This window comes from Perognathus longimembris, chromosome 24, assembly GCF_023159225.1.
Source record: "Perognathus longimembris pacificus isolate PPM17 chromosome 24, ASM2315922v1, whole genome shotgun sequence".
NCBI classification, from domain to species: domain Eukaryota; kingdom Metazoa; phylum Chordata; class Mammalia; order Rodentia; family Heteromyidae; genus Perognathus; species Perognathus longimembris.
The window spans coordinates 6,270,028-6,297,908 of NC_063184.1; the positions used below are offsets into that span (position 1 = coordinate 6,270,028).

The 27,881-nt window shown below is 37.6% G+C and overlaps 2 pseudogenes; one reads left to right on the forward strand and one right to left on the reverse strand.

Annotated features, from left to right (window-relative positions):
- The window catches only part of LOC125341306, an 8,650-nt pseudogene extending 1,097 nt beyond the window's left edge, over nt 1–7,553 (reverse strand).
- LOC125341298 overlaps nt 1–27,881 on the forward strand; it is a 277,271-nt pseudogene that overhangs the window by 24,301 nt on the left and 225,089 nt on the right.

Here is a 27,881-nt window from a genome sequence, read left to right on the forward strand (position 1 = left end):
AAGCTCACCAGCATTTTAGGGATTATAACAGAGGCGTAGCAGAGATCAATGAAGGAAAAGTTGAAGAGAAGGTAGTACATGGGAGTCTGCAGGGGAGAATTTAGGCTAATCAGAACAATCAAGCCAACATTCCCCAGCATGGAGGTCACATAAATTCCCAAGAAGAAGAAGAAAAGAGGCAATTGGAACTCTGGCTGTTGTGTTAATCCAAGTGGAATAAAATCCTTCACTAAAGAGCCATTTCCTGAGGCCGTTCTTGCCTAGGTTAAATCTATAAAAAGAGAAAAAAAAAACAATAACTTTAAAATAAATTCAGTTCTATCTAATCCCACCAAATTGAAGCTGAGGCTCAGATTAGAAGTAATCCAACCTCCAGCCATGTCTATGAGTTTTCCATGTAATTAATAAGATTTGGTTACTTTATAAAGAAATGCAAATTAGAGGGAAAGTAATTTCTGTGAGGATAAGATTCAAATGCTCACTAATCACTCTTGCCTCTACAGCATCTTTCTTCCATTTCTGTCTTCATTACACCATCACCTCAAGATCACTTATGGCTTGAGCATAGAGAAGTTGTCAGCATATCAGAAACTCACAGACTCCCAGAGAGGGTGTCATAAAACAATCACAGTCCATACAACTCAACATACTCTCATCTCTCTGCCTCAAGATTTCAGAGATGTTCTTTGTTAACTCTCCTCTATTCGTATAGAGGGAAGTAGGGAAGTGCAAAGCTCTTTGATGAATTTTAGAAGTGCATAGAGCAGAAAAGAGATTTGTCTTTCATGCTCTTCCTTTTCTTTGAAATTAATTTTGTGCTGAGGAATATGAACATAGTTCTCAGTATCTCACAATGAAAAATAAAGACAGGCAGATCATTATTTCTGAGGGTGGATTTTCCCAGAGTGTCCTTTTTCATCAGGAAGGTTGTGAATATTGTTGCCAAGAAAATCATCTGCTATGCTACTATGGCTCAAGAAGTTTTATGAGGACCTTGAGGACCTAATTAAAAAAAGGGAAGATCTGTGCTTCTTGCATGTTTTCCCCAGAGATTATACTTTATTGCTGAAGAAAATTACCCAGAAAAAATCCTAGCTTATGATCATGTTTATAATTATAAACCCTTACTGGAACTCTATTAAGTTGATGCATGTCAGTTTCCCAGCAAGTATGGCAAAATTTCAAGTAGAAAAGCAAGTGTTCCATATTCACAATGGATTCTTCTTAGCACCTCTTACACAACTGGAATAACATCCATTTATTTTCTGATTGTCTTGTACTTATGTACTTATGTACTTATGTCTATTACTTTCAGATGTATTTGTTTACTGTCTTGAATAATCATCCTATGAAGCAGGTGTCAATAAATACATGTATAATGAAATGATGAATGAGGGAAGATTTTGACTTCACATTTTCTGGAACAGTGGCCATTGTACTTTAACTACATCATATTTTCTTCTACGTCTCTGTGAAAAGTTAAAGGAATCCCTGTGGTACATACTTTAAGTTGTGTCATTATTTTTAAATTTAATTTCATTGTCAATGTGATGTACTGAGGGGTTACATTTAAATACATAGGGTAAGGAGCACATTTCTTGCCATACTTGTTATGCCCTCCTTCATTTTTCTCCCACCTTCCCTCCTCCCACCCCTTCCTAAATTGTACAGTTAATTTCCAACATATTTTCTTGAGAGTATCGCTGTTGCATTGGATCACTCTTTATTCTTTGTTTCACTATTTGGATGTTCCCCTTCTCTTCCCTTCTCTAATTCAGATAAATGTATATACAATACCCAGTGGCTTAAAATTAAATACAATAAGAAAAAAGGATAAACCATAGGTAAGATTATACAATTTAAGTGTATTTATGTAATATATGAAATCCACTCTTGAATGAAACAATATAGAGAAGGCAGAGAGGGAGGGGGAGGAAGAAAGAAGATGAATGAAAAGAGCCAGGGAATGAAAATGGAGAGGATGAGAAGAGATTAATCCAAAAAATCAGATTGAGGAATATAGATAAATGCAGACGTATGAATAGAAATACACAGCTCTTATACAAAACACACTCTAATGAGTATATGAAAAAATGGAACTTTCATAAGTAGAAAATAATACAGAAATGTATTAGAGGATTAAACTGGAGAATGATGTGCAGACAGGAAGTTACTGTATTTTTAATTTAGAAAGTTAGCCTTAATCACAACTACTAAGGAAGCTGTAATCTTGGGGGTCATGAATTAATGCCAACATGGGCTGAAAGTCCAGAGCCAAAAGCAGAGCTGTGGTTGAAGTGGTACAGCACTAGTTTTAAGCAAAAATAATCATGGATGTTATGCAGGCTTTCAGATCAAGCTACAGGACTGGCACCCAAGAAAAAGAAATTTTAGGCAAACGATTAAGAGAGGAAAATTAGAAAACAAGTCAATAATGAAAATATATTAGTGGAGGTGATGGAATACATGAGGGGTAAACTGGAAGAACCAAAAGTGTACAGAATAAAATTCAAATTTAACTGGCTCAGGTTACAGCTAGTAACATTACAATAACTGGAGAAATTAGTAAGTGTCACTTATTCATGGAAGTGATTCCCACAACATAAACTAGTATCAGATGGAAAAAGGGAGTAAAGATTTAGTATATACCTTCTATTCATTTGATCACACATGTAAGTTTCATCTTACTAGAACTTATTTCTCCCAGTGTGTGTTTTGTCCCAGAAACGATGCAGAGAGTTTCTATCTGGCCTTACCAAGAGGATGTAGCACTTGGGGGCAAAGATGCAGCCCAGGAGCCCTGCACTGGAGGCCAAGATGGAGAAGACCTCCACAGCCACCATGACCTTCCACTTGGCACTGTGGTAGACGGGCAGGAAAGTGAGCCATACACTGCAGAACACCAGCATGCTGAAGGTCAGCAACTTAGCTTCATTGATGGTATCAGGCAGATTCCTGGCCAAGAAACCCACAGTGAAGCTGGCCAGGGCCAGGGTGCCCAGGTATCCCAAGACACAGTAGAAAGCACTGAGGGAGGGCTGGGGATATAGCCTAGTGGCAAGTGCCTGCCTCGGATACACGAAGCCCTAGGTTCGATTCCCCAGCACCACATATATAGAAAACCGCCAGAAGCGGCGCTGTGGCTCAAGTGGCAGAGTGCTAGCCTTGAGCGGGAAGAAGCCAGGGACAGTGCTCAGGCCCTGAGTCCAAGGCCCAGGACTGGCAAAAAAAAAAAAAAAAAAGAAAGCACTGAGGGAGCCCTTGTTACATAGGATGATGTTGAGGTCGTGTTCAGAGTGTACATCTGTGTCAATGAAGGGAGGAGAGGTCCCCAGTCAGGTTCCACAGAGAGTAACCTGCATCAGGGTGCAGATGGGAATGATGAATTTAGGAGCCCATGATACCAGCAGCCACCTTATCTTTCTCCCTGGGCAAGTGACCTTGAAGGCCAGAACCACAGTCATAGTTTGGGCCAAGAGTGCAGAAACAGCTACAGTGAATGCAACTCCAGTTGCTGTAGAATGCAGGTGACTGTGTTGGGACGGCTCAAAAAGAGCAAGGGACAGAGAAAACAGAAGATGAGGGAGATGAGCAGGATGTAGATGAGAGCCTGGTTATTAGCCTTGACAATGGGGGTGTTGTGATGTTTCACAAAGACCCCAAAAACAACTGCTGTAAGTGTAGATAAGCAAAGAGCCATGCAGCCCAATAACATCCCCAAGGGCTCTCCATAAGCCAGGAAGCTTGCTGCTCTTTGGAGACACTGGTTTCTCTGTGTGTTGGCATACTGATGATATGGACACCTCACACACTGTTCCATATCTGGTGAGGAAGTACAATAGCCATTAGTAACTTTTCAGTACTTAAAAGCAAATTAGAAAATCCCTACATAAAGATAGTTCTATTATGTCAACACTAAAAAGCATAAAAGTAAACAATACCAAGTATTACTAACCATTTTATTTATATTTGTTCATGCTCTCATATGCATTCCCACACTGCATTTTTTAAATCTAATTGAAACTTTTTACCCACATAGCTATTGTTCATATTATTTCTTGCCATTTCTAATTTCCTATCAAAATTTTCTGAACCTCTTCATGCTGCCATAATAATTCTCAGCCTTGTTTTCCCTGCTCAAACCTCTCATGCAAAATTGTAGAGAGTAAAGCTTGCACCTTCCTGTATTATTCTGTCCAATATACATAGGAGCCCTGTAGCTGTTACTTGCAGTTGTTATATTTGTCAATACTACGCACATGCAAAGGAGTGGTGAAGAGAATCAGCTCAATCTTTGAAGCTCTGAAGTCATTCTATGCACAGTTCTGCCTGCTTCCTTCACCAAACCCAGCCCACAGCAGGTGCTCCCTTGCAAGAACAGTCCTGAACACTAATAAACATAAGCAAGACCTGTAGGTTTCGTTTTTGAAGTCTAAAGGTAATTTTGAAAGAAAGGGAGACCTTGTACTTAAAAAATGCTTTTCACTTACTATGATAGAAGTTAAACTTACCTGACTGAGTAGTTGAATGCACATGCATACAACAGACTAGACAAAAAGACCCCATACATAATTCAGAGCTTGTGATGTTTTTGTTCAAGGTGCAGTATCATCCATTGTCACAATTAGACTACTAAATGAAGGAGGATTTGAGGCTACAATTCCAATACACAATTTTTGCACTAGAAGAGAGTATGAAGGTCTCTCTAAACATGAACTCACCAGTCACATTAGGTTCCATAATACCAGACGTGTCATTTTCACCAAGAGATGACTCCACATTAGAGTATATGAATCCAGCAGAACATGGCTAAATGTGAAAAACATAAATTATTCACCAAGAGTACCTTGAAAAGGTATCTTTCAGAAATGCAGGATAAAGGATAAAGGCATAAAGATATTCTAAGACATGCATAGGTTAAGAGAATATATCTCCACCAGACCTGTTCTACAACAATGCTAAAGTCTTTTAATCCTTTGCACAGAGGCCATGAATGAACAATAAATATATAAGAATATGTAATACTTACTATTATGTGACTATAAAGCAACCTGAGAATGTTTTAAGTTTAAATGCAGTAGCAAAATGGTACACATAATCCTTATAAATGGAGACACATGTTTAATATAACTGTCTACAAATGACTACAGAAACATGTAAAATTGAGTGTTCATTATCACAAACAATAGGGGGATTACAATGCCATTCTGCATTCATTTGTGTGTCTTCAATATTTTATCTTCAAATATTCAACAAAAATTTTCATTAGAAATTAGTGAAAATATTTAATCATCACATTTCTGCACATTTAGTTAAGGGATTTGATTGTATCCCTCTGTTACTTCTGTGTGCATTTTCTCTTACTTTCATCCTCATCATCATGGATAGTTTTAATCATTCCATAATAGCTTGTTGTAATCTATTTTGAGCCCCCTATGTATAACAGTCAAATGAAAACTAATGACCCAAACACACTACTATCGAACTCACATAGTAACCACTGAAGACTCTAAAAGGACAGAAAGTGAAACTTCAGTAAACCTGGAGAGCACGCTACATAATGGCAATAAGATGTGATCTCTCAACAATGACTCATTATAGAAATGCAGGAAATTCTATCAAGAGGAGCCATAATGGCTGAATGAATAACAAAAATAAAGGCCAAACAATAGGGTGATTCCAAGAAACTTACTTCACTGCCAATAGCCCCCAATTTAACAGAGATACACACTAAACAAGAAGCTTATTTGCATAAGAGCAGTGAATCCTGTGTAAAGGCTATGGTGGCTTAGTATCTACCTTCACTGTAGAATTTAAAGAGCCTGCACAAGAAAAGCAGCAATGGGAATGTACAACTGAACTGGCCACAGTCAGAGGCAGAGAAAATTCACCACAGCATGGGAAGTTCTGAAGCAACACTGGGAACCATGAGTACCACAATAAGAACATCTCCCTCTTGGAGAACAGCATCTGGCTGGAAACCTCATTCCCCAGTGACAGGTGCACCATTTTTTTTAATGTGTCAAAGAGACCATCCAAGCAGCTGGCTAGAAACACATGGATTAGAGAATTCATCTTTCCTCTAGGATTTAGGAGCTAAGAACAGGCCTTAACAACCTAGCTATTTCTCAGTTGATCTGAGTTGGAATCTGGGTAACAACCACACTGCCATATTACAAAGGCTTCAGAATTGAATTGTTCCCCAGTCCCCTGCACTCAAACAGTAGAGAACCAAACATACAAACGTTACAGACATCTACCCGTGAACTAAGTGACCCACTGGTGCTACCTAGAACACGACTACAAGGACAGCTGAAAATCTCAGCAACAAAAGTAGAAACCCAGCTAAGTACTGTATAAATACTAAGAAACACTGTCATAACATCAGTGGATGTAGATTTGCATCAACTGACTCACCTTCTGATTTCTAATTGCAGTGGCCCACTTATCTACAAGAAAGACTTTGGGGATAAATATTACTATCTGTAGTCAGCAGCATGCACAAAATTTTACTAAGCCAGACCACAGTCCTCCTCATATCTATAGGCAACAAAAAATATTCATTGGATGAAACTATAATACTCAATGTGTCTATGTTAGCACACACACACACACACACACACACACACACACACACACACACAGAGAGAGAGAGAGAGAGAGAGAGAGAGAGATTAAAGCCTGGATACCGTCCATGAGCTTTTTTGCTCAAAGGCAGCATTCTACCAACTTGAGCCACAGCTCCACTTCCAGCTTTTGGCTGGATAATTGAAGATAACATCTTATTGGAGATGAACACCCAGGATGGCTTGAAATCACTATCCTCAGATATCATTCTCAAGTAGTTAGGATTATGACCGTGAGGTACCAGCCTACAATAAGAACATTTAATCAGTGTCCTCAAAATGTAAGTTTTCCCAAAGAAAACTCAGAGCTTGTGGGGAAGGAAATATGCCTGCAGCCTTTTAGTACAAAACTCATGATACTGACTCAGGTGTTGGTAGTCACTTTATCCTCTACAGTGACAGCTGGGACTATGAAGATACAGGTATTCTGGAATAAAGTGAAGACCTTACATCCCTGGAAAGAAGAAGCTACATGGAAGGAAACCACAGTCCTCTCCCACAAGCAGGCAGAAATTACTCAACATTAGATGCAAAATAAAATCATGAAACTGAGCTGTTTCAGGTGCAATAGGGATAGGCAGTCAGGGTACAGAAGACAGATAATATTGATGTGTGCACCCAAGTTCCCTCAGCTATTGTCCATCCTGAGAACAAAAACAGCTCATGGTCATAAAATACTGAGTAACTTATGGCTTGTTGCCTAGAAGCATCACTGTTACTTCGATTTGTTCCCAAAGTGTAGAGAGGGAAAAACCCAGCAATCATCGCATCCATGTGCGCTCGGTGCTTCATCTTGGAAAAGCAGCTAGTGCCAGTCAAGGAGCTGACAGGGAGGGAAATCTGGAGAAGAAGGAGTGTGAAAATCGATGAGCACATCCCTAAAGCATCTGCCAAGCTGAAATCCTGGCTGGAAGTCATGCCCATCATGTTAGGTGTATATGTTCATATATATCTTTGTATATGTGTGTTTTATCAGGGATGTAAAGTATAGCCCACCTTATTTCATTGAATCCTTTTGAGAGTACTCAGGAAGAATCAGTAATACTCTTCCCTGGGTCTCTGCATCTGAGGTTTTGAATCCAGGAGAAAAACATGGATGAGAAAACATGTTTGCAGATTCTTTCTCTTCATCTCAGGTGCTATAATCCTCTCCAAGATGACAGTGAAGCCCCAGGGATGAAGTTACTTGGATATATTTGGTCCAATATCTATGTTAAGAAACTATTTGCCTGAAAGCCATTTGGGATGATGAAATTGGATTGTATCAGAAGATGCCATGTCAGGGGCCACAGAGAAATGCCCAGAAAAGAAATGTATGCCAATGAGAATTCAGCCAGTTATTATGGCATCACACCCAGAGGATCTCATCACACTCCCAATGCCCATAACAGCTACAGAACATCGCTGGTTGATCCAAGCAGGTTTCAAGGGCAGAGGCCTCTACAAATGCATCTCTTTACTATTGTCCAACAAAACAATAATAAGTCAAGGTCAATGCAGAAGTTGATTTGCACCTTTGAATTCTTAATTTTCAGCTTCAAAATGTTCATTTTTTACTCAACATGCTAACATAGATCAAGATTGTTTTCCCATGATGCAACGTCTGAGCACACGTGGTAATGGAAAGAACACTTGTCTCTCACAAGCCTCAATGAACATCAAATTCAACTCAATCTTTTCTGCGTGTCAAAATATAGCAGAATGAGTGGCGCTGTAGCTCATGTGGTAGAGTGCTAGCCTTGAGCAAAAAGAAGCCAGGGACAGTGCTCAGGCCCTGACTTCAAGCCCCAGGACTGGCAAAAAAAAATGTTTGCTGATTTTTGTGGCTGGGAATATGGCCTTGTGGCAAGAGTGCTTGCCTCTTATACATGAAGCCCTAGGTTCAATTCCTCAGTACCACATATACAGAAAATGGCCAGAAGTGGCGCTGTGGCTCAAGTGGTCAAATGTTAGCCTTGAGCAAAAAGAAGCCAGGGACAGTGCTCAGGCCCTGAGTACAAGCCCCAGGACTGGGAAAAGAAAAAACATATATAGCAGAATAAAATTCCATGCACAGACCTCAAAGGCCCTAGAGAAGAGAGCTAATTCAGAGCAGTGAAGGTATTCTGTATAAAGCTGCAGTGTTGGATGCACATTATACGATCATGCACTGGGTATCTGAAATTATGCATCACAGTATAAATGAAGGACTAAACAACATATGTACTTTACATTAGCAGAAGGAAAAAAACTTCCTAATGATGCTGCCACTCATCTATTATACTTGCATACTCATTATATTATACAGAATTTTATCACTTATTTTTTAAGTTCTTAGTTGCACATGATAGCTGTCCAAAGGTTTTATTTAAACACATTACACGTGTGCATTCAGTGGACCTCAATCTCACAAAGTAGTGGCACTGATTCATATCACATACATATTTATAGTTTCATGAGGAACTTACAGACTGATTTGCATCATAGATGGATAAAACTATCATGAACTCCATCACATAGAAATTTTTCACCCATACTAGAATCGGAGTTTTGCATTTTTGTAAGTTTGCTATGGGTATTTCATTTTCTTTATAAACTCTGAGAATTGTTTTACATTTTTACTCTCAGCCCCTTTTTCATCGTATGTTTTCATTGTAATTGTTCTATTTACACTCACTGAAATTCTTGAATATGTGCTTTATATCTTTTGCACACATTGGAATACTCATCAATTTATAGACACAATCTCTTCAAATACTGTATTTTTTCCATTTGGTCTTCCCCAATACACGAATTGCACAAATATTTTGCCCTCTGATTTTTGGTGGCACTGAGGTATGAGTTTAGAGCCTCATGGTCCATAGAAATTGCTCAATCCCTCGAGCTATATGCTTACCAGTTTTGCATTGTTTGATTTTCACATGAAATCTAGCTCTCTTGCCCAGAGAGATCTCAGGTCCTACTTTAGGTTAGTGAGTAGTGGGGAATAAACATATGTATTACCAGCTCCAACCTCTGTATTTAAAAAAATTTTTTTTCTCAGTGATCTACTTGATATATTTATTTTAGCTGCTTTTAAAATTAGGCTCATTTTATATTACCTGAATTTCATATACTAGAAGATTTACATAGTTCTTTCTAGAAATTACATTTCTCTGCTTAAATTCTTTTCATTTACTTTCATTTTGTACACATTTTATATAGTTTTATTTATTTAAAAATAGCTATTTCATTATATTGGTAATTCCAATCCTTGGGATATTTATAGTTCTACTACTGTCTTCTTAATTATATGCCACATTTATTTATTTAAATGGCATTTTATATTTACTCTGGCCCCAGGGTTCAAAGATCTCTGGAAGCTGAAACAGGCAGGTTTTCTCCAGATAAAACACATGTCTCCAATTTCAGGCAGGAAGACAGAAGGAATATTCATAAATACTCATCGTAGATGGAGTTGGAATGGAGAATGGGTTATCATTTTAGGTTGGTCCAGCTTGCATCTGGTCCATGGTGTATTGAGGATGAGGCCAGCAGCATTCATTTCATATTTATCCCCTTCTGTGTTGGGATCTACTCATCAATAGAAGACCATGAAAAACCAGCTGTCCAACCTTGAGGATTGTAAATGTCAAAGCAGGTGCCGGATTCACATCAAAACTACTCTGAGACAAGAACTTTGTAACTATAGAGATGTTACCTCAGAGGGTTCTAAGAGGCGATTGTGGGAAGGGGTGAATGCTGATGTCATAACAGTTACTACCTTCTCTCAACTGCTTTCACCAACCACTCTATACCTTCACTATGGTGTTCTCAGCTCAAGTAATACAAATACCTGCTATGTCAGTCCCTATTATTCTTTTTCTGATACCAGTATGGTAAAGAAATTTTAGTAAACTGAAGATAGCTGAAGTAACAGGTGAGACCATTTAAATAAAATTATTCTACCTGAAACTATACTGTAGTCATGACCCAACATTATAATCTCTTTACAGAAAGTGGCCAGAAATAAACCTTCTTCTCTAGCCAAGATGAAAGACATGGAAAAACCTCTGGGAACCTTAAAAAATGAAGCAAACAATCAGGAAGATAAAGGAGAAGAACAAGAACTGTAAGAATGACATCAATGGAGATGGTAGTCTGAATTTGGAGGGATAATGGTGGGGTGCTTCACTTATTTTATTCATTACTGCCCTCTGAAATGGATAAAGATAGAACAGATCCCACAACTTTTCTAAAATAGTGAAATATAGACTTGAAAACATATTTATCCTCTGTTTATATGAAACAGACATTTGTCAAAGTAAAAATTCATCTAGACCCATCAGCACCATATCACATTTTAAGGATGAAGACCAGGGGCATACAATGACTTTACACTATTGACTAATCTGGAGACAAAGCCCATAATCATTAAAATGTGATTTTGGAAATGTTGATGAATATGTTGCATGAAATGACAACTTATATTCCTGAAGTAATTCATTCTACTCGCTAGCATTGGCTCTCTTATAGCTTCTTAAGAATGAAATATGCTCATAATTTGCACTAATAACCCTAGCTACTCAGGAAAAGGAGATCTGAAGACAAAGGTTCAAGCCTATTGGGGAAAGAAAGCCACAAAAGTCTTGAACCACCAAAAATCCAGAAGTGGAGTGGTGGCTCAAGTGGTAGAACACCAGAAGGATTAAGCAAAAATGTTAAGGGACAACACTTAGATCTTAATTGCAAGCACTTGTACTGGTACCAAAAATGAATTTTACTACTGAGTATACTGAATGTAATGTTTGTGTTCCATTGGACATATATGTCTCATATGCACTAATAACACTAAATCATTACTTACTTTTAAATAAGAGATGATAGTTGTATTTTCAAAGCAGTTTCTCTGAAAGTAACCTTGAAAGAACTTAGAACTGAACAACTGATCTTAATTCTGAGTTAGTGTCTATCAATTACAGAGGCAAAAATATTGACAGGGGTGTAGATATTCTTATGACAAAGGGAAGGCATAGCATTCAAAAGAATCACTCATTTTCCAACAATAATCCATTAAGTAGAGTGATGGAAGATAAAGCTCTCTGATTACATGTGCCTGGTATTAAACTGCTCAAACTTTTCCCATTAGATTTTTCCCTTTTTTTAAAAAAAACTCTGGGCTGGGGATATGGCCTAGTGGCAAGAGTGCCTGCCTCGTATACATGAGGCCCTGGGTTCGATTCCCCAGCACCACATATACAGAAATCGGCCAGAAGTGGAGCTGTGGCTTAAGTGGCAGAGTGCTAGCCTTGAGCAACAAGAAGCCAGGGACAGTGCTCAGGCCCTGAATCCAAGCCCCAGGACTGGCAAGAAAACCAAACAAAAAACAACAACTCTAACTGCTAAGTAATTGTAGAAAGAGTTACGATTCTAGAAGTGCGTTGGGAATACAATGCTTCTTGGGAAAATATCACCCTTCCTTTATTCTTCCACATTTCCCTCTCCATCTCTAGCTACAAATTACATAGTGTACATTGAATACAATGACTGAACTGCTCACCCTTCTACTCTACATATCTCTGCCTCCCTTTTGTCCCCCAACGTCTTTCCATTTCCTGATATCCATTATGTTTAACTGAACTTCAGATTCTCAGAAGAGATATGCCTTTGGGTTCATCCCACAAGTATAACTACTTCTAGTCAGTTTATGTGTAAATGCATCAAACCCTGTATTTGTTAACGTATTTCATTGCATTCTAGGTCTGTTTTCCACTTTTGAGAGCACACACATGCTATTTCCTCCTCAGCCTCCCTTACCTCTTTTACATGAAAAATTTTAGGTCCATCCATTTCCCTGCAATTGATCTATTATTCTTTCTAATGAATATGTAAAATTCCATTGTGAATATGTACCACATGTTCTTGATGCAGATTTCTGTTGTAGAGCATTTGTGAGCTTTTCCACAACTTGGTTATTGTGAATGCAGATAGAGCATTTCTTTTAAAACTACACAAATACAAACACCCACTGTTCTGCTCTGGCCTTGAGTTCAAGCCTCACTAGTTGTACATAAAGTAAAAATTAAGAGAATGATCATATTGAAAAAAGATACACTCCAAATGCAACTCACTTTTAAAGAGTGTCAAAGATAAAGTAAGTTTTGGCACTTGTTGATAGTTTGATCAAGATCTCATAGAATCTGATCTTGGTTCAAGTTGAGCAAAGAGAAGAATCTCATATTTTGACCATCTGCCTCTATTGTCATCTTTCCACCACCTCCATCGTTATAGTCTTAAAGTGTCTTCAGGTGTTAGAACTTCTTCCCAGGCAGGAAAACCCATTGAGCCCTTCAGGTTAGCACAAAAACAAATCAAATCACACAAAAAACCATAGTTCAAGTGATAGAACACTTGAACAAAAATGCCCAAGAACAGTGTTCCTGCTCTGAGTTCAAACTCCAAGACTGAAACAAAGAAGAGAGAGCCAAGTGAGCATTTTTTTTTTTTTGCCTGAATCGGCTTTGAATTGACATCCTCAGATGTCAACTTCCTGAATACCTAGGACTACAGAAAGCAACCACTGGCAAGTAGAAGAAAGTTTCTTTGGTTTTTATGTAATATAAATAAATACTAACAACTAGCTGCAACCATGTTTGATTTGCAACGCCTGGAGAAAGGAGAACCATCAGAAACAACATAAATGTGCCTGTTGTATTCATATCTAATTTGACTTTCTGATTTTATGTCCATTTTTGGTCCACAGGACAGAAGATAAACATACTACTTTCCTCTCAAGGCAGTCATCTTCATTATATTCTGTCCCGGAGTTGTCAGGTTCAGATGGTATCAAACTTCTCTTATCAGGGTCAATATTCCTAGATCGGATTCGAGGGTTCTACCTATCCTCTTCCCCTGAGAGAAGTGGGATGAGTATATCAACAGAGGGGCCAAGGACATCTAAATCTACTGACATAACCTGTTCCAGAGAAGACAAGGGTATGGGTAAATATGTAAAAAAAAATCTTAGTTTATTTGTAAAGCATGTATTTCTTTTTAAGTTACTTTATTGTTGTTTGAGTGGTGATATACAGTGGGGTTACGTTTATAAGGGTCAGGTAATAAGTACATTTTCCCTTCCTTTGACTTAGTATCATTTATTCCCTCATGCACTCCCATTGCCACCTTCTCTTTGCTGCCCACAAGTTGACTGGTTCACTTTCATCAATTTCCAGTGCAGCCAGTGTACTTTTTCCACGCATTTTCCATTGATTCTGTACCTTTCTATCAGTTTTCCTCACATGTGCACAGGTACACACCATATATGAGGTAAAGGATACATCATCTTCTGAAAATGCAAAGACAAATTAAGAAAAAGTCCCTTTCCTTATCTCTAGAATTAATTTCATTTTGTAAATTATTTTATAGAAATATGAAGAGGTTCTTGGGTGTTACAGCCTAATGATTATCTCCTAAGACTATCCTCTTTTGGTCTTTCTGCCTATAGGTGTCTAGAATCCTGTATACTTTGTCATATCCCATTGCATTTTAAATATAACTTCGGCATATCAACAAGACCATGTGCCAATTTTCTCTCTGATCTTGGCTTATCTCACTCAACATGACTTGTTCTAGTTTCATCCTTTTCCCCATGAATGCCGTTATTTTATCCTTTCTGTTGGTTGTATAAAATTCCCTTGTATATAGGTAAGATTCATTTATCATTGGGCATTTGTGTTTTTGTATCTTATTATGGCTCTGTAGTAGAGCTTGAAATTTGGCATTGTGATATTATCTGTAATTGTCTCTTTTGCCTCAAATTGCTTTGCTTATTTTATCTCTTTTGTTTTTCCGTGCGGATTTCAGATTTTTTCCCCTTTTTCAGTAAAGAACATCATAGGGATTTTATGTATTTCATTGAATTTGTATATCACTTTTTGCACTATGGCCATTTTCATAGTATTGATTCTACCTCTCCAAGAACATGGAAGTTGTTTCCATTTCCTGGTTTTCCTCTTTGTGTTTTTTGTTTAGATTTTTATTTAGTTAGTTAGCTAGTTTTGGGGTTGTTGATTTTTTTTTTTTTGCAAGTCCTGGGTCTTGAACTCAGGGCCTGAGCACTGTTCCTGACTTCTTTTTGCTCAAGGTTAGCACTCTACCACTTGAGCCACAGTGCCACTTCTTGCTTTTTCTATATATGTGGTGCTGAGGAATCAAACCCGGGGCTTCATGTATATGAGGTGAGCACTTTACCACTAGGCCAAATTCTCAGCCCCTTTTTCGATTTTTATAGCTTTTTTTAACTTTTCTTTTTTTTTCTTCAAATTTTTATTATCAAACTGATGTACAGAGAGGTTACAGTTTCATACATTAGGCATTGGATACAATTGTTATATCACAATTGTAACTACTTTCAAAGTCCTATGTGTATGTGTAGTTTCTATTATTGATGATGTTCTTGTATCACCTTCCTGTGTTTGTACCTACACTATCTCTGTAATCTTATCTGAGTATATTGGAAACCGTGTTTACTGGTATTGGAAGTAGGAAATTCAAAGGGAATACCAAATTTGAGAGACACAGGGTAAAAAAAAGAGAAACAACTATAAAAGCAATACTTGCAAAACTGTTTGGTGTAAATGAACTGAACACCTGGGGGGGGAGGGAAAGGGGGAGAGGGAGGGGGGCATGAGGGACAAGGTAACAAACAGTACAAGAAATGTATCTAATGCCGATTTTTATAGCTTTCACTAAATAGATCTTTTACATCTTTGGTCAGGTTAATTCCCAGATTTCTTTTAGGCTATTGCAAATTGTTTAATGATTTTCCCTTTCTGTTTGTACTTTGTTAGTATATAGAAAGACTACTGTTTTCTGTGGGTTAATTTTACATCCTGCCAAATAGCTGAAGTAGTCAATTAGTTAGTTCTAGGAGATTTGGAGTGGACTTTTCTAGATCCTTCAGGTATAAAATCATGTTATCTTCATACAGGGATAGTCTAATTTCTTTCCCTATGTGGACAGATTTAATATTCTTATCTTGCCTTATTGCTCTGGCTAAGAAATACAAAATTCTATTAAAGAGGAGTGGACAGAATGGGCATCCTTGCCTTGTTCTTGATTTTAGGGGAAATGGTTTTATTTTTACCCCATTTAGTATGTTATTGAATATTCCTTCTATTTCTAATTTCTCCAGAGCTTTTAACATGAACGGATGCTGTACTTTGTCGAAGACTTTTTCATTGTAGAGGTCCTTAACTTCCTTGGTTAAGTTGATCATGGGCATTTTTGTGGTTATTGCAAAAAGAATTACTTTCTTAATTTCAGCCTCTCCTATCTCACTATTGGCATAGAGAAAAGTTACTGGTTTTTGTGGGTATATATTATACCATGCTACTTTTCCAAAGTTTCAGATCGTTGCAAGTCACTTGGGAGTTGAGTCTAAGGGATTCCTTAAATATAGGCTCATGTCATGTGCAAAAAGGGAGGGTTTTACTTCTACTTTCCCTATTTGTATCACCTTTATTTTTGCAGCTTGCCTCATTGCGCTACATAGGCCTTCTAATACTGTATTGAAGAGGAGTGGAGAGAGCAAACATCATCGTCTTGTTCATGGTTTTAGAGTATTGGTGTGAGTTCTGTTTTGAAGGCCTTCTAGAATTAGGCTGTGAATCTGTTTGGAACTGGGTGTTCACTCGAGGTGTAGAGTTACTTCCTAGTAAGCAGAAAGCCCTGATTTCCAGTAGCACACAAACACAAAGTTTTTTGTTTGATTGTTTTGTTTAATTTTGTTTCTCTTATATTCCCTTCCTATGGTTGTACCCCCGCTACCACTATATCTCATCTGAATACCCTGGATACTGTTTATATGGTATTAGAACTGGGGAAGGGAAAGGGAATATCAAAATTGAGAGGCAAAGGACAAAAAGAAAAAACATTCCAAAATCAATACTTATAAAACTATTTGGTGTAAATCAACTGCACAACTCTTGGGGAGAGGGAAAGGAGGAGGCAGGGCAAGGGGGTGATGAGGGAGGAGGTAACAAGTTGAACAAGAAATGTACTCACTGCCTTACATATGAATCTGTAACCCCTCTGTACCATACTTTGACAATAAAGAAAAAGGTTTAAAAGAACCACAAAGTTATCTTACTTATGCTAAAGTTTAATTGAGATGTTTGAAAATCTCATAACATGGAATAGATACAGCACTTGTGATTAGAAAAAAACTTTACAGCAGCTTCTTTTAGAAGAGTCTAGACTTTTTCTTTTTTTTTTTTTCCTCTAGTCCTGGGGCTTGGACTCAGGGCCTGAGCACTGTCATTAAGCTTCTTTTTGCTCAAGGCTCTTACTCTACCTCTTGAGCCACAGCACCATTTCCAACTTTTTCTGTTTATGCAATTCTGAGGAATTGAACCCAGGGCTTCATGCATGCTAGGCAAGCACTCTAACACTAAGCCACATTCTCAGCCAGAAGAGTCTAGATTTTGATTCTTTATTTCAACTAGCAATTGACTATTGTGTTTCAAAACTATTGGCAGAAATCCTGCCTTACCCATCTTATGCCTCCATTTCTCTTTCATGTTATAGATATTTATATTCTGAATGTCTATGTGTTACATTTAATGTCACTTCTGAAATTCCACCTTAAATATCACAATGTACTATGGATTTGTCCTGCTCAAAATACAGGTTTATTCTCTCTTTTCTTGTTTGAATTACTAATTTAAATTTACTGAAGAGGCTTCCTCAGTCAGTATGGACCTTCTTGAAATGACAAACCCTCAAGTTTGAAAAACTGAAAATAGAATTACTAGTCCCTGTGAGTGTCTCAACCCTGTAATTCAAGCTACTAAGAAGGCTACTATCTGAGAATTGTGGCTTGAAGCCAACCTGGGCAGAAAGCACTTTGACAACCATATCTCCACCTTAACTTCCAAAATCCAGTGAGGCTTGAGCAATGGGTGAAAACTTTAAGTCTTTATCTAAGGGAAGGAGCAACAGGCTATCTGAAGTATCTATCTAAATATTATCTAATCAAACTGTCTAACTAAACTACACAAGGAACCAATTGAATAATTATATTTTGGGTCATACCTGATGAGTGTAGAAAACACAGAAGAGCATGAGGCAATGTTTGTCTACCTCATATCCAAATTTAGTAAATGCAAATATTTTCCCTACTCAAATCTTTGGTGAAAGTAATATTTGCATACTCAGTATTACCAACACAAATAAGCAATCATTATATAGTCATTATGCTGATGATAGAATTGAAGTCCTAGAGATCTGAATTCATCTGTATGAATTAAGGGCACTTACTGAAAATACTCAAGAGCTGTTTTATAGATATTCCTTTAAAGCTTTTACTTCCAATTGGGCTTGATGATGACCAATGACCATAAAACCTAAAAGAAATATCATAGGAGCCTGGAAGAATGATAATATCCTTGGGTTCTTTCCATGTCCATTTATTTATATGTCTATCATTTGCTTCTCTGTTTAATTAGGAATGGGGAAATTGTCAGTTCCTGAGACAGTTGTGACTGGAGAAGGAGAAGATTATTTCCTTTCTTTGTTTGGTGCTTCAAAGAAACTTAGTGCACAGTCTATCCAATGCCAGGATCCTAGCAAACAACTTTCTATGATGCTTGAAGAAGTTGGAAGATCCACTTCCAGGTATTTATTTTATTTGAATAATGTGATGACCTCTACTGAGATAAGACAAATGAATAAATAGAAAAAAAGATCTATTATTTGGATTCATGATTTATCAAAAGTGCTAAGCAGTTCATTATAATATTAGTGCATTCTAAGCAAATAAAAATGAATGTTCTAGAAAATCAAACAAGAAATGATGATCTTTTGTAGTTGTTGCTGTTTGGTGTAAATGACCTGAAAAACTCATGGGGTGGAAAGGGAAAGGTGGAGGGGAGAGGGGGAATGAGGGAGGAGGAAACTAACAGTACAAGAAATGTATTCAATGCCTAATGTATGAAACTGTAACCTCTCTGTAATTCAGTTTGATAATAAAAACTTAAAATTAAAAAAATAAATGATGATCTTAAAAAAAAACTAGAAGAGGCTCAGTACTAGTGTTTCACTTCTGTAAGCCTAGCTACTCAGGAGGCTGAGATTTGAGGATGATGGTTCAAAGCCAACAGGAAAGTTCATGACCTTCTTATCTACAACTAACCAATATGCCAGGAAATGGTTCAAGTTGTAGATCACTAGCCTTAATTTAAAAAACTTAGAGGTAGTGGTGCCCAGACCCTGAGTTCAAGCCACAGTACTGTCCCATCATAGTTATTACAATAATAAAACTATATATATTTTTTACAAATACACCAACCCAATTATTCATGGACCTATTTTATTGTTTGTGAATCCTTCAGACATTCTGATGTTTTTAACTTGTTCTAGGCAAAATGAGAGTGATGGGATGTTACTTTCATGATGCATTTTTGAGACTGGCAATATTCCTGGTAAACCAATTGATTAGGAAAAAATCGTAATACTGAGTAAAAAAAGAAAAGAGCTGACTCACCCTGCTCACCAGAAAACTCTTGTTTTCTGAGCAACAGGGATTATAGTAGGGTTTCAGTGGCTCAGCCCTGTAATTCTGGCTCCACCAGGAGACTAAGATATGAGGATCATGGTTCAAAGCCAGCCAAGGCAGTCAAGCCCTGAGACTCTTACCTGCAATTAAATCCCAAAAAGCTGCAAGTGTAGGAATAGCTGTGGTCATTGAGTGCCAACCAAGAACAAAATCTGAAATACAGAATCTAAGCCCCAAGTTAAAGCCCCAGGACATGTGCACATGTGTGCACACACACGCACACACACACACACTCACATGCATACAATGTGACCTATTACAAACAAATTGATGAAAGATGTGAAATGAGTTAATGAATTTAGTGTTCAGACTTTCATATCAGATAGGAAGAAATACTTTTCCTCTCCTAATGCTGTGTGTTAAAATCGATCTCTCATACCTTATTGGCATTATAAGTTAAATAGAGAAAACTAAATGTATCTATAACAATTTCCAACTGAGTCATCAAATCAAAGACGAAGAGCATTTCATTCAGTACCTTCATTCACACCTACTCTCTTAAAATGGTGAAGTATTTTAGGCAAAAGTATGTGAGATAATATATGAACATGATTTTAAGTATTTTTGGTCAGGTTAAAGAAGACATTCAGGTGAGGTCAGAGAGAGACAGTTAAGTCAACAAGGTTTAGAGGAAATTTTGCATCCTGCCTGGGTTGATCTGGGATTTTTGAGAATATCATTTATACTAGACTTCAAAAATGAGTACGTTTTTGCTATGGTTTAATATTGTCACTGAGGGAAGGAACAGTAGTTTTGTATTGAATCATTGAAAGTTTAGAAAGCTACTTGATATCTTCCCTTGGGATATATACTATGAAACTTGAAGGACTGTATTTTTATTGAGTTGTCTATGTGATATGAATCATTTTTGTGATATAAATCAATTAATTAACTTTAGCGATGAAACAATTTTTCATGAGGTTGCAAAGCATGTCATTTGTATGTAGAACTTGTCCAACAGAATGTGGAATTGAGAAAGAGCTTCCAAAGCATATTTATTATTACAGTGAACTGAGGACATTCCTATCTGGAGTCAGTGTATAATCCCTGTATTTTATACTCTAGTTCTCTTGATGAAATTAAAATAGCAGAAGTCAACATCAGGGGTTTATTTGTGAGAATCGCTAACTCGTCCTTTGACAAAGAACTGCAGATTGGAAATTATACACTTCTGCAAAATATTAATGGCAAATCAATTTCTTCTTACAAATTTCTTCCAAATATCTCACTTCCGGCCAATTCCACAGTAACAGTGAGTAAACATTGTAAAGATTTGAAATAAGATTACATAATTCCCATTTCAATTTCATTTACACTACAATTTCATTTAGCCCATACAGACAGTCTATCCATATGATGCAATTTTATGCAATTTTGTGGTGGTAGGAGTGTTGGTGAATTATAACACTTGTTTTATATCATGGAAGTATTTTAATGCTCATAATTTAATATTTGCCAATTTCCTTATTTAGATATATGTTATATTTTGCATTGACCACTTTAATATTAAAATGAAATTCCATACAGTAAACCAAATTTATTCTAGAAAGAAAAGCAAAGGGATTATTTTATCAGCGAACAATAAATGAGTTGATAGAGGAGAGTTATCCCTAGATTTCTTGCACATTCCTTTAGAAATCTTAGAGTGGCTCTTTGGTGTGACATGGCTTGCCATACAGAAATGACTGTTATATCACTGTTGTAATTACTTTCAACATGCGATTTGAAACTGTAGTTTCTATTATTGATGATCCTCTTGTATCCCCTTCCTGTGGTTGTACCTGCACTATCTCTGTATCTTATCTGAGTACATTGGAAACCATCTGCACAGGTATTAGAACTAGGAAACTGAAAGGGAATACCAAAATCGAGAGACACAGGGTAAAAAAGAAAAATGATTACAAAAGCAATACTTGCAAAACTGTTTAGTGTAAATCTACTGAACAACTCATGGGCGGAAAGGGATAGGGGGAGGCAGGAGGGGGAATGAGGGAGGAGGTAACAAACAGTACAAGAAATGTATCCAATGCCTAACGTATGAAACTGTAACCCCTCTGTATATCAGTTTGACAATAATTTTTTTAAAAAATGAATCAGTATATTTTAAAACTGTATGTGAACGTTATGATGGTGGTACACACCTGTAGTGTATGCTACTCAGGAGGCTGGAGAAGAAAGACTTCTGAGCTGAAATGAGCAACCCAATGAGACTCCTTTATGTCTAAAAATGAAAATGCATAAATAAATTGGATTCAGAATTTATCTTCTCTGAAGTACTGAATCACCATAACTCTATGTCATTAGAGCTAGGTTGACCCCTAGTGGCATCTGTCACTTAGCATAATGTTTTCTGAAAGGTGTGGGCAGCAGCATCGAAAGCAAAGCACCAGCCCCCATCGGATTTTCTTTGGAAAGAACACAACAAGTTCAAATCAAGTCCAGATTGTACAACGATCCTGTGCAACTCTAAAGGTGAAGTAAGTATCTGATTATTTACAAAACTCTTTCTGGAATGGAGAACTATCTTTACTCTTCTCTTTTACTCTTTCCGTTCTGAAAACATTCAGTAAATTCACAATTTGATGGGCTAACACCCAGCCACGTCATCAATACTCAGTTCCCCGTGTCAAAGTGCCAAAGAACTACAATCTGGCAATAGTAATTTTTGATATTTTACATTTTGTAAGAAGTTACTACAGATTGCAAATTAAGTGAAGGGTTTTAGTTGTGAGGTTAGCCAAGGGAATAATAAAAGTGTTACTACAACCTTCTCTGTTCATTTTTCAAATGTTTTTGGAGATCTTTCTGTAAACATGTACTTGTTACTGTCCAAGCCCTTCTTCTCCATCCATCTCTAAGAACTGAGAATTGGGAAGATAGAATAGGAAGAAGACAGACAGAGACACAGAGACAGAGATGGGGGACAGAGAAAGGGAAAGAGGTGTGAGAGGTGGAGAGAAATAGGAGGGAGAGAGAGGGAGAGAGGACAGAGAGAGAGTATAATTTATGGGAACAAATCTCCAGGGAAAAGAGGTTCTAGCCCTGGGGACCATTGGTGTCTTCAGGGTGTCACTTACATAACTGTGGTATCACCCCCACATTCCCTATGCAGAACCTCATCCTCTTGTGGGATGCTGCCTTCAGCTGGGCAGATCCTCAGCCACCATCTATCCCTAAATTGCCTCATACTAAGGATTGGGGATTTTACATAAAACTAGTATTCTAATGGAGAGGCTTCACAATCCTAATTTCAAATGAGTATGCTCCGTTCATTACAGAATTAAATATATTAGAAATTGCTTTGTGTAACCTGTTCCTACTTTTTTATTTTATATTTTCACTCTACTTTTTCTTGGTGTGATAGATTAGACTCTTTGTTTGGCTTGTACATCATTCTTTGGGGACGAATAGGGTTCAGGGAACAACTATGTGTGCTTCTCATGAGTGTGGTTCACCATTTATGAAAAACAAGATATTATGTTGCAACATCAGTATCACTCAAAATTACATAATTCCAACTCTATTTGGTATTGATGAAGCATCTTTATTTAGGCTGTGGCTTGGTATACTCCTATTCATTGGATGCAAGCATGGGAAAAAGTAGAGACTGACATTGAATTTGATCGATACACCATGAGTATTCCCACATCTCGACCACACATTATTTGGCGGACAACCTCAGAAAGCATAGAACATAGTGACTATGAAGGTGAAGCAGAGAAAGAGGCTACCAAAGATCAGAAGGAAACTACGCAACTTTTCCTTAGAAGGTAAAGGAAGTATTGTTGGTTTGATCAAGTCCTTCCTACATGATGTGATTTGATGACTAGATCATATTAATCATGGGTAAAATTACTATTTTGAATATGATCCATTTGAGAAATATAAAAAACTTGGGCATTTATGTATTTATCAAAAGTGAAGGCTGATGGTCTTTCTTAGGTAATATTAAGACCTCTGACAACTGTATTTTTCCTTGGTGTTGCTGTTCTGTGCAAACTAAAAAAAGAGAATTGACAAAGTGGTGCTATTTCCATGTCTTTTTCGGTGTTTTTAAATCAAGAGAGAAAGATGGATTACCAAGGAGTTTTATGTTGGATCAAAATCCAGTTGTGAGGACAGCAACAGACAAAGGCCTAATATCCATCATCTACAGAGAACTCAAGAAACTAACCCACTCAAAACACAGTAAACCAATTATTAAATGGGCAAAGGAGCAAAAGAGAGACTTCACAGGAGAAGAGATAAAAATGGCAATGAAACATATGAGGAAATGTTCAACATACCTGGTAGTAAAGGAAATTCAAATAAAAACAACCCTGAGATACCACCTCAATCCAGCTAGAATGGCCTATACTCTAAACTCAGGCAACAACAAATGCTGGATGGCACTCACACTATTGGTGTGAGTGCCAACTAGTACAACCACTTTGGAGAACAGTATGGAAATTCTTCAAAAAGCTCAGCATGACATACTCTACTACCCAGCCATACCACTGCTAGGTATCTATCCTGAACAAGAGGTCTCAGGATATGATAAAGACATCCATGTTTATCGCTGCACAATTCACAATAGCCAAAATATGGAAACAACCCAGTGGCCCCACTGCAGATGAATGGACCCAAAACATGTAGTGCCTGTACACAATGGAATACTACATAGCAATTAGAAATGATAAATTATTGGTATCTGAAGGGAAATGGTCAGAGCTTGAACAAATAATGTTGAGCAAGACAAGCCTAGAACACAGAGAACAAAGGCGAATGTTGTCCTTGATATATGACTGTTAAGGGCTGGGGAACAGTAAAGACAAGGTCTGCAAAATAACAGACTTCTTTTCAAAGGATATTTCTACATATTTGGGTCAGCGACTTTACATTATGTATCTAAAACCAAACAACTACTAAAGAAACAAAAATGGTCTAGGATAGACCTATCAGTGGATCACAATAGCTCAACAGCTATGTACACATGATCATATAAGGATAAAACAAATATAACTCCAAGAGAAGGACACAGGCGGATTCTAATGTTGTCATTATGTTTAATGTTCTAAGTGGATTTCCTTTGGAGTACCCTACGTGGTTATATATGATTTTTGTAAACTGGGTATTGTATATATGCTTAACTGAAATAGGGAAAGGAAAGAAAAATGAGGATGTAACAAATATGACAAGAAATGTACTCACTACCTTATTATGTAACTGTCCTTTGCACATCACCGTGTCAATAAAATGTAATTTAAAATATCTGGCTGTGAGTCTGGGAAGGTGGCATAGTGGTAAAGCATTTGCCTAACATGCATTCCTCATCACCACATAAACAGAAAAAGCCAGAAGTGGTACTGTGGCTCACGTGGTAGAGTGCTAGCCTTGAGCAAAGAAGCTTAGGGACAGTGCTCAGGCCCTGAGTTCAACTCGCAGGACTGGCAAAAAAAAATATGGCCGTAGATTAATCACAGAATTTCATTCATATTTACACAAATTGTTCCAATGATGGAATTATTACTCTACCCACCAGCAGAAAAATGTCTGTTCTTTTGGTTTTGAAATACATGTCCATTCTAGTGGATGCACCAATAGTATTTCCAGTCTATTAAATGCATTTTGCATTCAAATTGTTCTCTTTTCTTTTACAGAGCAAAGGAAATCCCACCAATTCTTTTCCCAAATCATAGCCCTTGGTGCAGCAGTCCGGATGTGTCTCCACACCCATACTGTCCTTTGATTAAGCCATACCACCCATTCTGTAGAAGAAGAAAATCCAGCTCTCAAGCAATCAGACCTGCTCCAGTCCTGGGCAAGTCAGAGTGCTTCTCTCTTCACTGGGGAGTAAGGCATAGTGTGTGTGTGTGTGTGTGTGTGTGTGTGTGTGTGTGTGTGTGTGTGTGTATCTGGCTGGCTGTGTGTCTGTGTGAGAGAGAATTGTGCCTGTGTATTCAAGAGGGAAAGAGAGAGGTAAAGAAAGAGGCAAAGACAATGGGACAGAGATAGTAGGAAAACATGTTGAGACAAAGAAAGAGGCAGATGTGGAGACAGATAGAAGCACAGTGACAGAAAAATACAGAGACAAAGGCAGAGACAGGTTGGCAGGCATATACATGGTATTTGGAATCAGGTGACAAATAAGTTTTGTCTTTTTATCAGGCAGGATTCACTGTTCCTACAAAAGTATGCTGTGACAAACTATCCATCTCTTTAAGAGACTCTAATGGCAATCCCAAATGATTTCATTTCTTAATCAGAAGATTGCTAAATTTTATAAATAATTCTTGGTGCTATAAATCATCATGTCCATAGAAGTTGATGACTTCTATCATGCCTAGTACTGGCATAGAGAGAAAAAAAGACTTTTGTATGAATAGTCTTCATAATAAAATAATTCGGTGATATCATATCTGAACCTTTTTAAAAATTTACTTATTGTTATTGTAAAGGTGATTCTCAGAGGGGTTTTGGTAATCTAAGTCAGATAAAGTGTACATTTTGTATACAATGTCACCAATGCCTTCTCTCTCCTGGTTTTTCCCTCTCACTAGCACCCACTAGTGGTATGCTTAATTTTCAAAATAGAGTTCCATGAGTCTCACAGCTGCATTTGCTCACTGAGTTCCCACCAATTCTGCACCTCCTTTTGCCTTCCCAAAGACAGATAAACTACCAAATAAGACAGGGAAATTACAACAACAAAAAAAAACAATGAAGAAAAAAGAAACAGCAGCAAAACAAACCCTGCTTCTTTCCTCTTGCTGGAGTTCATTTCAATAAATATTATTTTATTCAGTCAATTACACATAGCTATTGTGTTGGACCCAGGTAACTGCAGCCTAAAGTCAGGACATGGAGGATGCTAGGGGAATGAACCAAATGCGTATTTTATTTTAGGAGGGCCAAGTTTTTTATACCATTTCAGAAATAGGATCATAAGACATGAATTTATAGCTTCAGGAGTAGAGATCAAGCAGAAGGATATTTTACATGTCAAGGCTTGTGGTATTTACTACTACAACAAAGGAACAAAGCAAAGTTACAGTTACCCTCTAGCTACTTTATACGCTAACTAACTTGGCACTTAGGATTTCTCTACTACTGTGAAAACACTTCCCCCTCACAGTTGGATAAACAGATCTTTCCAGGGGCTCTCTGATTAGGGCAGGAGAGTCTCATGACCAAAGGGTTTCTATGGGCCAGCAAAAACAGGAAATTCTTTAGTGAAAGTCTGCTCCCACTGGCTTTCTGATATTCCAGGAAACTTCAGAAAAGGCTGAGTCCACCATAGGCCAGAGAAATCATTCTCCCACCCTACTGCACCAATGTAATCCTCTCCAGAGAATATTCTTCTTTGGTCTCACTGTGTGTGAATGACTAGAGACCTGTATACTTTATCATGTCCCAATTTATTTTTTTCCTTTACCACCCAGTGTGGTTACTTGTAGATTTATAGGCATATTCAGGTTACCACAAATGAGGGAAATCACACAACCGATATTTATTTGGGTCTGAATTACTTCACTTAATATTGTTTTCCCAGATATTTCCATCTTCTTATGAATGGTGTAAAAATCATTTCTGATGAATGTGTATAATTCCATTGTGTGTATATACCTCGTTTTCTTAATCCGTTCTTCCACAAAGGGCACATTTGGGTTGATTCTATATCGTGGCTATGGTAAGCAATGCTGCAATAAATATGGTTGTACTGGTGACTTTAGTGTGGCTTTAGTGTTCAATCAGATAAATTCCTAGGAGTAGTATTGCTAGGTCCTAAGGAAGCTCTATGGTTAGTCTTTTGAGGAACTTCTATCCTGCTTTCCAGAGGAGTTGAACAAGTTTGCATTCTCACCAATTCCATAGTTGCATTTCTTTTTTGCTACATCCCTGCCAGCATCTGTTATTGTTAGTTTTCTTGATAACGACCATTCTAACTGGTGTGATTTAGAATCTCAGTGTTGTCATTTGCTTTCCTTTTATGGCCAGTGATATTGAATATCTCTTCATGAGTTTATTGGCCATTCTTCTTCTAAGAAATCCTTCTTTAAGTCTTTAGCCCACTTATTAATTGGGTTGTTGTTTCTTCGAGGATATGTTTTTGGAAGGTTTAATTTTTGAGCTCTAAATATATTTTAGATATCAAGGCCTTGTCTGATATTTTCCAGTAAACCTCTTCTCCCATTCAGTGGGTTTTCTATTTATCTTGTTAGCTATGCCCTTTGTTGTGCAGACAGTTTTCAGTTTGATGCAATCCCATTTATGCAATTCTTTGGCTTTTATTGTGAGCCTGGAACTTTACTTAGGAAGTTCTAACCAATGTCTAGGAGCCCTAGTGTTTCTCCTAGTCTTTTCTGTAATAGTTTCATGGAATCTGGCTATACATTGAGGTAGTTGACACCATTAGAGTTGATTGTGCAATATTGCCCAACGTGTTTTACAAATTCAGTGCAATGCTGGTAAACTGCTTTGATGAATGCCAACTCTTTTGGGCAATTTCTTAAAAATAATGTACATTAAAAATATTATTGCTTGAGGGGCTGGGGATATAGCCTAGTGGCAAGAGTGCCTGCCTCGGATACACGAGGCCCTAGGTTCGATTCCCCAGCACCACATATACAGAAAACGGCCAGAAGCGGCGCTGTGGCTCAAGTGGCAGAGTGCTAGCCTTGAGCGGGAAGAAGCCAGGGATG